The following is an 11332-nucleotide window of genomic DNA, read 5'->3' on the forward strand; positions in this document are numbered from 1 at the left end:
ACTTTTAACTTTTAGCATTAACTTATAATTGTAAATTCTGTTAACAAAATGCAAGTTGCCCACTGAGCTGCAGAGGCTGCATTAGCACTGATTAATAACTGGCTGCAAAATTTTAGATAGGCTAGTGTTCCTTTAAGACTGGTAGAAGGCAAATCTTCCAACTAGGTACTTCTGACAGATTTGTATAAATGTATATGGATCATAACATGTACAGGAACATAAACTGATCACATGATGTAGGCTTATTGGTCAGAACTATTAAATATGACTGTAGTTGCTGTATAAGCACTTCTATTGCATTAGGCACATCAGTTGTTAGCATAGACAGCAGCACTTATGATAATTGCCTGTGATGTATATTGTGTAATAAAAGGTTATGCCAAATATATGAGTATGTTACTAACAATATCCCTCTGGTACACAGTCGGCTATTTTGCTCTCAATCAATCAAACATATTGCTATATAAAAGTGTATTATTTTGTTTTCAGCTGACTGCAAATGGATTCAAATATAATAGGAAGTTTTCATCATGTTATAAAGTTGTTCATTAAAAACACAGGTTAAAGGTGTACTAAGTAACTTTTCTGATGAGGAGTCTGCCTATATGGAGATGGTGATGCTAAATATTCCAAAGTATGATATTAAAACATGCATTTATTCAACTGTTTTTATTGCTCAAAACATCATTAAAGAGGAGGTATAGTACAAAGTTTACTTTTAAAGCTTTCTACCATGTTATAATGCAATTCCCTCATCAAAAACAAGACTGAAGAGGTATGAGATGTCATCCATGCATGTTTAATCTAGCAATCTCTCCCAGGCCTTATTCAAAACCTGCTTATGGTTAGCTCGGAGATATTATGCAAAACTCAGCCCACTTGCCGTCATTACACATGCCCTCACATGATAATTCTCCAAAAATAAAAACATGATACAAAACAATACGCTACAACTTCACAAACCTGAGGCTCTGTATAGCTTCATTAGAGTGACGCACACTGATTGTGCTGTGATTGCTCAAAGGGGGAGCGACTTAGTGTGGAGAGAAAAGAGAGGGAAGATTTAATGCGTTGTTTTTGGAGACTATATCAATAAAAGGTAACCTGGTGGTATCTTCTGCTTAATGCCATACTGTGGAACATTCCTGACTAGGCAATCAAATTTCCATGAAGACAATCAAGTTAAAAATGTTACATAGTGCATAGCGGTTTAGAGGTGAAGGGCAAAAGGTAAAGAATGTTCCACAGAATGGCATTAAACTTGTCTATCTCCATGGAGACAAGCCAGTGACACAATGCAATCCAAATTTTTGACCTCTAAGCTAACCACTCTGCCACTACCCAGTACACACCCTGCAATGTATCCTTTTTAATCCTTGCCTCTTATTTCATCAAATTCCCAAGAATCCTATGAACGCTGCCCTCCTGTCTGTCTGTAGGTTGGGGGTAAGGTAATATTGTTCTTCCTAATTAATGTTTTGCCCCAGGACCCGTCACCATGGTAACCCCTCCCACACTGTCCCCTCCCTCACCCATAAACACACTCACAAAGTAGATGTTCCCTTTATGACTGTTTACAGAGGCTTAACTTCATCCGCCATTATGGGAAAGCCAAAATCTTTAACCATAACTGTGGACTCTGTGTAAGCCTTTATATTTCATACTGACAAGAGGAAAGAGAATTAAACTTTTTTTATTTTTTACCATCTTAAATTTTTACCATCTTAAATTACAGGATCCTTTAACCATCTTATAATGCTCAACAGAATCACTCACATTTATGATATATGTTATGTTATGAATAAGTTATGTATCTGTACTTTCTACTCCTCTACAATTTTGAACAGGACAGAAATGTATATTGAAGCTTTATTACATTGTTTCCCAAAGACTGGGTCGTGACCCTCAAGGGGGTCACAAGAGATTTTTTTTGGGTCGCCTTGTCACGATCTGCATGTAGGTCCAAACAGGTGACTTATAGATATCTTTCACCGTTGGTTCAGTGGCTGTTTTTCATTGTTTAAAACTTGAGTAATACTAATTGTTCAGAGAGACACGATCACTCAGTCAACAACAAAATATCCTCATTAATGTTCAATAATGGTCACAGATTTATTTTGTGATTTATGAATAATGTCTATTGACTTGAGTCGCAAATATTTGTGGCTTTTAAAATATGGGTCCCCAGAAAAAAAGTTTGGAAAGCACTGCTTTATTAGATCTCAAACTGTGCAAAATACTTTTCCTTTTTTGCTCTTAAAGTACATTTTTAAATAGGTACTTTAATACTTTCATTTAAGTATTTTTTTTTTCATGTGATTCATGTGAAGCTGTGATGTGATTGAAACAGTTGCTTCTCTGTGTTTCTCTGGGCTTTCTCTGTGTTTTTAAAGTCACACGCTTTCACTCCAAAGGATCTCTCTGTTAGCTTCATGTTGGCAATAGCCATGCTGCTAATTTCACTGAATCTCCTACAATTATAGGCTTTCATGTAAATTGTGGGTAGTTCTGAGATGTTAAGTTTTCAAGTTTTAGCCACTCATTCAGCAAAAGCAGCACAGAAAACAAAAAAAAAATAAATAAAAATCTACCAAATTCCAAGCATAAAAAATAAATTGCTATAATGTACAGACAATATAATGTAACTCATTCTTTCACTCAATAATGTCAAACAGAACTTCATCTTCAAAACTCCCCAGTGTTTTAAGCATAAGGTCTCAATCCAAGTGTTCAAATGGAAAGCGAATATGAAAGTGCTGAAAAGAACATACTTTTTATTCATTGGAATAAAATGTGAAATATCAATACAAAGGTGTCCTAAAGCGAAAAACAAACCCAAGAGGTCGAGAACTTTCCAAGAGAGGAAGGAGGGATGAGAAAAGGAAGTGGCCCGAGCTTCCGTACCTGATAATTCTCCATCCTCTGTCTCCCTGTAGTCTGACCGGTCCCACCATGTTTCCTGAAGGTCCGGATCCTGGAAGTCTGAGTCCTCCTAACAAAGGGAACAGGTGGGAGAGAGAGAAGAGGAAGAGAGAGGAGAGAGAGGGGAGGAAATGAGAGGGAGAGAGAGGAGATAGAAAGAGAGGGTGAGAGACAAGAGAGAGAGAGGGAGGAACAGAGAGGGAGAGGGGAGAGAGAGAAAGAGAGGGAGAGACAGAGGGAGTGAAGAGAGAGTGAGGGAGTAGTGAGAGAACAGTGAGAGGGGGTAAGAGAAGAGGAGGAAGTGAGAAAGAGAAGGAGAGATAAGTGAAAAGGAGGGGAGAGGATAGAGAAGGGTAGAAGGGAGGAAGAGATAAGGAGAAAGAGGGAAAGAGGGCGGAAAACAAAAGCCATGGTCAGGTATTTGTAAGGTCATCACAGAATAACAGGCACATTAATCCAAGTAACAGTTTACGTGCAATAGTTTGAGAATAATGAAGGTGTATAGCAAAGGGCAAAGGGACAAAAAAAGACAGTAATACAATTTATGAATGACAAACTGACTGGTATTATCATGAAAAAATCTATTTTCATGTTAAAATGGTTCTCTCTTGGCTTACACATGCCAAACAGCTTGCTTGTACACACAAATCTTAACCAAAATAAATAACTAAATATAGATTGCCATTGTGGCTGTGTTTATTGCACTAAAAATATACTGTATCCTTACTGTGAGTGAGCTTGTATCTCCACAAACCTGACTCTAATTGTCCACAGTAATATATCTATTTCCATTGAGAAAGTTGAAAAGTTTTAACTTCTATTTCCATGCAATCTCCACCTTCAGAAAGTTAGATACTGTTTCTTTAAGTTCATCTGTCATGTTTCCAAATGTAGACAAATAAATGGACTAAACTGCATCTGATGAAGTGCACAGTGAGAGTAAGGTGGGAAGGAGGTGCTGTCTTTTTTGTAACACATAAATTGTGTATCACACCATAAAAGAACTGTACTGCTGTACTGTCTATGCATATTCATTACATTGTTTTATGCTGTTTGTACACTTCTGTTTTTGTATGTCACAGGAACTGCTTCCAGCAAGTCATTTCAGGTCAGTTTACAATAAAATACTTTTGATCTGTCTGTTTATGTCACATTTATTTGACTTTCTCATTTTGAAAGTTTGCTTTTATAAAACTGCTCAGAGGAATGGTTAGGCTATCCATTAGACATTGCATTTAATTATTATGCAAAATTGACTCTTGTGAGCTTTAAGACATGTTAGAATGTTGATACCTTCTCAAAAACATACTGTACCTGGGGTTGTGTTTTGTTTCATTCACACATGTTTGACTAATGTGAAAAATCCCTCAGTTGTCCAGGTAGAAGCCATGGTAAAAGGAGAAATTCAATTTGTCAGCTGGACAAAATAGATTTGGTCAAATACATTTTGCATTCATCCAAGCTGTTTCTTTAGTTCTGGTCAGAATGCTGGTGGGTAGGTAGCCAGATCAGGTCCAGAGGTGTGAAAGCACCCATTATGGCCATGAATGGTTATGCTAATATGATCCCACACTCAGTGCATTTCAATAGGCCTAACTAACTAACTAACAAACAGAAACTGTAAACAAGTAGGTGGGTTAGTTTCAGAGTAATTTCATTGTAGTTAGCTCCTCCCTGCAGACAGATATAAGGAAGTACCCACCAGCATTCTGACCAGATCTGAGTCTACATCTCAGTTCAAAATGCTCTGTTCCACCTTGCTCTGGCATGAAGCAGTAGTTTTCAAGTTAACAGCCACAGTAGATTAAACCAGTAGAGATAGTCAATTCCAGGTCTGAAAACATCCAAATGATTCTAGTGAAAATATATGGAGTTCAAAAACAAAGTGGAGCATTTCCTGTACTACCACATGGCATCACAAGGTGGAACAGAGTGTTTTTTTGTTTGAGAAAAGAACAAAGCCTAAATACGTAGGATTTGTGTGTTAAACATGTCCAAATGAAACAAAAAACAAGTCTGGGTACTTTTTTGATGAAGAAACAACATTAACACCTGTTAGAAAATAGCCTAATATGGGTCCTTAGACATCCTTAATCTCACAAATACATTATTGAAACATATACAGAAAGCTAACATGTACAAATGTATGGAAAACACAAAGCACCACCCCTCCTACAATATGCTCTTATTTACTTTACATACTGTTATATACTTTGCCCTCTGAATTTCCTGGGATTGGCCTAACCCTCTATTTGCTTAATAACAGACTCGTATAATCTTTGACCACCTCACCTTTGTCTCTCCAGTCTATTTAACATGGGGCATTCCATTCTCAGACTGTACATTCAGATAAACTGTTTGATATGGTGTTCTATTGTTCACACTTGACATTGAAAGCACTGGCTTACACATGATAACAGTACGTGCGGTGCAGGTTGGCTCTGACTGGTCAGTTCAGGCTCTTGATAAAACTGTTAGCTTATTACTACACACATTCTTGAGAGTTTGACTGTGGCTATTCTTAACAAGTGTTTCCAAATATGGCCAAGCTCAAAGATTAACTAAATGTGGTAGAAGGAGTTCACAAGACCACGCGCTTGACCCCTCAGAGGTTATATTATTGAGTGTGTACCAGTTCTACACAGCAAAGTTAAAGTAAGTTAAAGGTGCATTGTGCAACTTTTCTATCAGGAGGGAGGCAAGTAGTTCACAGCACTACGCTACTTTACAGTTCAGGTATGTGAAGAGTCGACCCTGTTCACAGGAGGAATTATAATATTTTTTTAGCAATAAAATACCTGTAATAGATGAAAATATTTAATGTCATACCATGGAACATTCCAGACATAGTAATAACATCTCCATGGAGACAAGCAGGTGGTGGACCCTCTATCAGAAAAGATACAATAAGATACAAACAGTACACAGCATTAAAAAGAACTGCTTTTACAATATATCTGGGGCAAAACACAAGTTTTTACTTAAGTACATGAAAAAACATTAACAGAATCTTGAATAAATAGGCTACAAATGTAAAGTTAGATTGTCTGTAGCTCATATCTCCTCCTCCCTCCCTCCTCTGTTGTGTGTGATTGTCATTCCACTGCAGTACTGTGTCTCATGATGGGCGGTATTGATTCAGCCTGAGGACACACACACAGGTCCATTACCATAACGACACTGCATGCTTTGTCAAACTTTGGTTTCTCAGAAGTTATCAGCAATTCAAGATGTTTATCCATGGTTGTCAGAATGATGAACAATTAAAACCGTTGCCATAGCGATTAACAATTTAAAAGTAAAAAACAAACAAATCTGTGCTGCCCAGTACAGAGATATTTGTATATTATACTGTATAAACAGCTCTTGAGGTCAAAATAAGTCTGCTGTGCTGTCTGCGTCTAATTAAAAAGCATTTTTGTCTGACCAGGAAGTGTGTGTTAGCATGCTATTTGTTATTAGCTTCACTGTCACAGAGCAAAAACTCCACTTCACTCTGATGTGAAAGACGCTTAAGAACGCATAAGGTAAGTGAGGAATAACTTTGGACCACTGCAAACTGAACTAGTTCTAACACAGTAAAATTCAGATACAGCACCTTTAAAACAAAATATCACATTCTTTTGCTTTTTATGAGCACTTAAAAAGTAGGTTACACTATACTTTGTTTAATCATTCACTCTCACCTTATTCTGTAATTATTTTATGTCAATCAAAGGCAAATAATTCAGATTTAAAATGGTCTAGACTAGAGCTATTTCAAATGTAGCCTCTATAGATGACTTAACAACACACTGAAATAAAAACATTGTCATAATATGTGTACGTATCTATTTATTTATTGCAATACCTCATGATTTTCTTTTGCATTCTTTTCATTAAGGCTGCGTTGATACAGAATTCTCCTCTAGTTTTGTTTTCCTTGTAAAAATAGTGCAAAGTCAGAGTAGCCAGTGTGGTACAGTCCCAAATTGAAACACTACACACTACACTCTCTTTTAGATAGACTGTGATCCATCCGGAGTAGAAAGCCCAGAGCTCCCGGTTTCACTGACATCCTATCTGCTCCTGAACACAACACGAGCGCTTCAGGTGCACGCTGCGTCAGAGAAACTCAGCGATATGACCACTGCTGCGAGCGAGTTTACAACAGCGGAGTTCATTCACTGACAACTGACGGTCCCGTTGATAATATCATGTGAAATATTTATGTAACAACACCCTCTACTGGTTAAAGTTACGTATTACAATGTGAGGGGGCGTGTACTTCTGAAAATAAAACAACATTTACAAGCAATGCAATCAATAAAATACATTAATGCAATAAACAATAAATTGCTTTTCAGGTTAATAGGCCTATTCACAATGCCTGTTCAGACACTACCTTTATTATGTCAATATAAACTTAATTAAATGTACACTAACTTTCTGATCAGGGGCCAGTGTTGGGAAGGTTACTTTTAAAATGTATTCCCCTACAGATTACAGATTACATATCCCAAAATGTAGTTTGTAACATAATCCATTAATTTACTTAAGGCGAGTAATGAAATCTGAATACTTTGGATTAATTGATATTGTCATGCTTTTTAAAACTACATGAATGTAGAAACCACATCCTGAAAATCCTTGTTTGTTCTCTTCAAATTGTCTGTTGAGCCCAAGTCTCCATGAACAGGCAGTTGTTTGGATATGTTAACAGTTTTGTCTGCTAAAAGACAATAAAAAGCCCAGACTTTCCTTAATCAGATTAAAAATATTACTGATAGAGAAATTATTTTTATATGAGATCACGCTCCCTTCAATTATGTCCACCCTACTGTTAGGTGTCATATTGTTTAGTCCTGATTTAGTCCTGGTTTAGACCTGGTTTAAACCTGGTTTAGTCCTGGTTTAGACCTGGATTGGACCTGGTTTAAACCTGATTTAGTCCTGGTTTAGACCTGGATTGGACCTGGTTTAGTCCTGGTCTTAGTTCTGGTTTATCCCAAAATGTGAAAACAGGAAAATACCGCAATGTAATCCATTTATTTCAACAAAGTAACTGTAATCCAATTACCACTCACTGAAACTGTAACTGTGACTGAATACAATTTGTACTATGATTACGTAACACCGGTACATGTAATCCATTACTCTCCAACACTGTCAGGGGCCCACCACCTATGAGCGAGCTCGCTTCATCACAGATATGACCATCTACCATGTTATAACGTTGTTCCCTCATCAAACATGCCTGAAGAGGTTTTAGATTTCATCCGTGCATGTCTCTCCCAGGTACTATTCAAACCCTCCTTTGGTTAGTTGTAAGATTCTCAGCCCACAAGCCTACTGTATGTCACATGTTCTCGTATGATAATTCTCTATAAATATACAAAAACATGACACAAAACTGTACACAACAACTTGACAAACCTGATGTGATGTGCAGTAATGTCATTTTTATGATGCATGCTATGATTAATGTGGTAATGCTCTGAAGGGGGAGGGATTTAGTGCAGGGAGCAAGGGGAAGGAATAGTAATCAGAGTGTGATTTTGGCGAATATAGCATTTTGAGCATTTTGATCACGATGATATAAATATGTTATGTGCTTGCAGTTAATACTCCTTAGAAGGGTAAAAATTTACTTCCGGGACCAGATTGAACTTCAAAATAGGCGGGAATGTGGAGCTCCGTAGGTCATAGGTTTCCTGAAGGGGGCGGAGTTAATGTGCAAAACGAAAAACTCAATAAACTCTGCAATAGAGAAAACACAACAAACTCATTCATAAACTGTGCACCCTTACCTCTGTGTATCTTATAATGGAGGGCCTGGGGATAGACGGGTAGCTTAGTTCCACTTCAGGATAATAGTCTGACTCCTCCTCCTCGGAATGCACGGACACACTCAAAGACACCGACGATTCAAAACACACCTCCTCCTCTTGCTCCGAGAGGCAGCCATCTTTGACCCCCCCATTCCCGTTGTGGTCGGATGCATAGCTGACGGTTCTGGGTTCTTGATTTTGGGGTATCTCTCCAGGGTGTAAGGCAGGTTTGGGTTGGGATACGATGGGTTCTTTTGGTTCTGCTACTGGAGGAGCAGATGCAGCTTTTGGGGGAGAAGTGTCTGGTTCTTGGGGTGGTTCTGGGTTGACTTCCGTTGGGTCATCAAAACAGCTGCCCAGAGACGCACAGGGTAGGCCATGCATGCTGGCAGAGATGCTGGCTAACTGGGTCAAAAGGCTACATTTGGGGGGTAGTTTAAATAAGGATAAGTAATAGGCTCTGTGCGCGCCAGCACACTAGTTACCTCACTGTCTCAAAACTAACACTAACTTATATTAAAATTGTAAAATTTTTAACTAAACAACCTTAAAAAAATAACAAAAAAAACCCCCAAACTTTGCTTAAAAAAGAAAAAAAAAAAAAAAAAAAAAAAAAATTGGACAGGAAGTAGTGATGCTAACAGTTGCTGGGTGCTGTTGTGCACAAACACAATTCCAATTTGTCAATGATGTTGGGCCAACTACAACAACGATTTATAACTAAAACCAGGATATTGGTTGAACCGATATAAAAAAAAAAAAAGCCGATATCCAATTCAGCAAATTTCTTAGTATTGGTGCCGATATCTGATGCCACTATTGGACTGGTGCATCTCTAGTTTTGAATACTTCCCATTCAAAGTATTTCCACAAAATAGAGTGATAACATTTTCTAAAACTGGTCAACTCCAGTTAATTAATGAATTGGTTGTTGTTTCCTAGGTTTTGACTGGTCCTATATCCATCCAAGAGTGCTGCCTCCTCTAGAAGTTCAATTTAGTACTATGGAGCTACTATAAGAAATGAAAAAATGCCAGAAAAATCGCTTACTTAGAAGAAAACTTTCAAATGGTTTTGTCCATCAAAATAAAACCTTTGGTACAATGTACTCCAGTCCCTTTAAATCAGCATCAAAATCCTTTTCATTAAAAAACAAAACAAAACAGAAAGCTCAAAAATATATTTACAAATAATAAAACTAAAACCAGGTATCCAGGGTTGTTCCCAGGTCACTTGTTGCTCCGTACCCAGACTGAGTGACTTCTCCCCTGCATGCCCTGTGCTTCGGTGTCCCCTTACTGGAGGTAGTCCTTGTCATTTTGTGAGTTTGGGAGACAGTACTGGTGCTGTTCTAAGTATCTCCGGTTACCATCTGATCCAGGGCCAGTCCACGCTTCATGTGCCCTGGAGTGAGGTGCTGTGCTGGGCTGACCACGGAGCAGCAGCCAAGGAGGGGTTTTGGTGGGGGCTGGTGGATGTAGAGGAGAGGAGAGGCAGATGGGTGGATATAGAGGTCAGATTACAGGTGCTATTGTTGGAGAAGGAGAAAGGAGGGATAATAGAGGAAGAGGAGTACTTAAGTATGGAGGAGGTCATATTAAATCGATGTATTTAATTATGTAGATTTAATTAGAAGTTTCAGTGAGTGATTGAAAAGGTGAAAGTGTTTGGTGACATGGGACAGATAAAAAGCTAAATGGTGGGAGATCCATCACCTGTTTTTTTCCAAGGACACTTGATTCACATGGCCTAGTATGAATGTGGTGTGTCAGTGTTGATGGTCAAGGGGGAGATGGCACAGATAGGCAGCCTCACTTACATCAGTCTGTCATGTGGCTACAATAATATCTTACCACCACCAAGTGTGGAGTGAGTGAACAATGACTAGAGAGCAGGGTCAAGGAGAGGTGAAGAAGAAGAAGAAGAAGACTACAAAGTGGCATTATTATTATTACTGTGGTAAAAGAGACGAGCTGTTGCCACCACCAGGTCAAGTTTGATTAGCCATTTCGGATCTGTTTTTCAAGGTATTTAAAAAGAAGAAGTTTAATCACTATGGAACATCTCAGGAAAATGAAGAGAAGCCACAGCACAAAGTGCACTTTTAAACATACATCTGGTATAAACTGATAGTTTTACTCCACAATAAATGTTTGATGATTCTGAATAGAAACAATAAAAGTTTAACAGCATGGTGGCAAACCAATAGACAGAATGGTAGTGAGCTTTGAGGCCCTGTGGTGGTGTATGATGGAAAATGCTAAAAAAATAATCTCTATAGAATCATAATATCGAAATCTATTAATTAGTTAAATTATAATTCATAGTACTAAAGAAGAAACAATGATAAAATATCGTATCAGTACAGCAGTTCAGCACTTGGGATATTACTAGACTCCTCCAACACACGCCCTCAATAAATGAAAAATTTCTGGCAAATAAAAGAGAATAGAATAAACTGGTTATTTTGTAAAATAACCAACATATAATGTGTTTTACCAACGTCACAGCAGCGTCAGAGCCGGAGATTTATGACCAGCGTCAAGCTCCCCACTGCTCTCTCGAAGTGACAGTGTAAATTATACACAGTCGATTAAAAA

This window comes from Boleophthalmus pectinirostris, unplaced genomic scaffold, assembly GCF_026225935.1.
Source record: "Boleophthalmus pectinirostris isolate CB_2022bp ecotype Guang Dong unplaced genomic scaffold, ASM2622593v1 HiC_scaffold_2, whole genome shotgun sequence".
Lineage (NCBI taxonomy): Eukaryota > Metazoa > Chordata > Actinopteri > Gobiiformes > Gobiidae > Boleophthalmus > Boleophthalmus pectinirostris.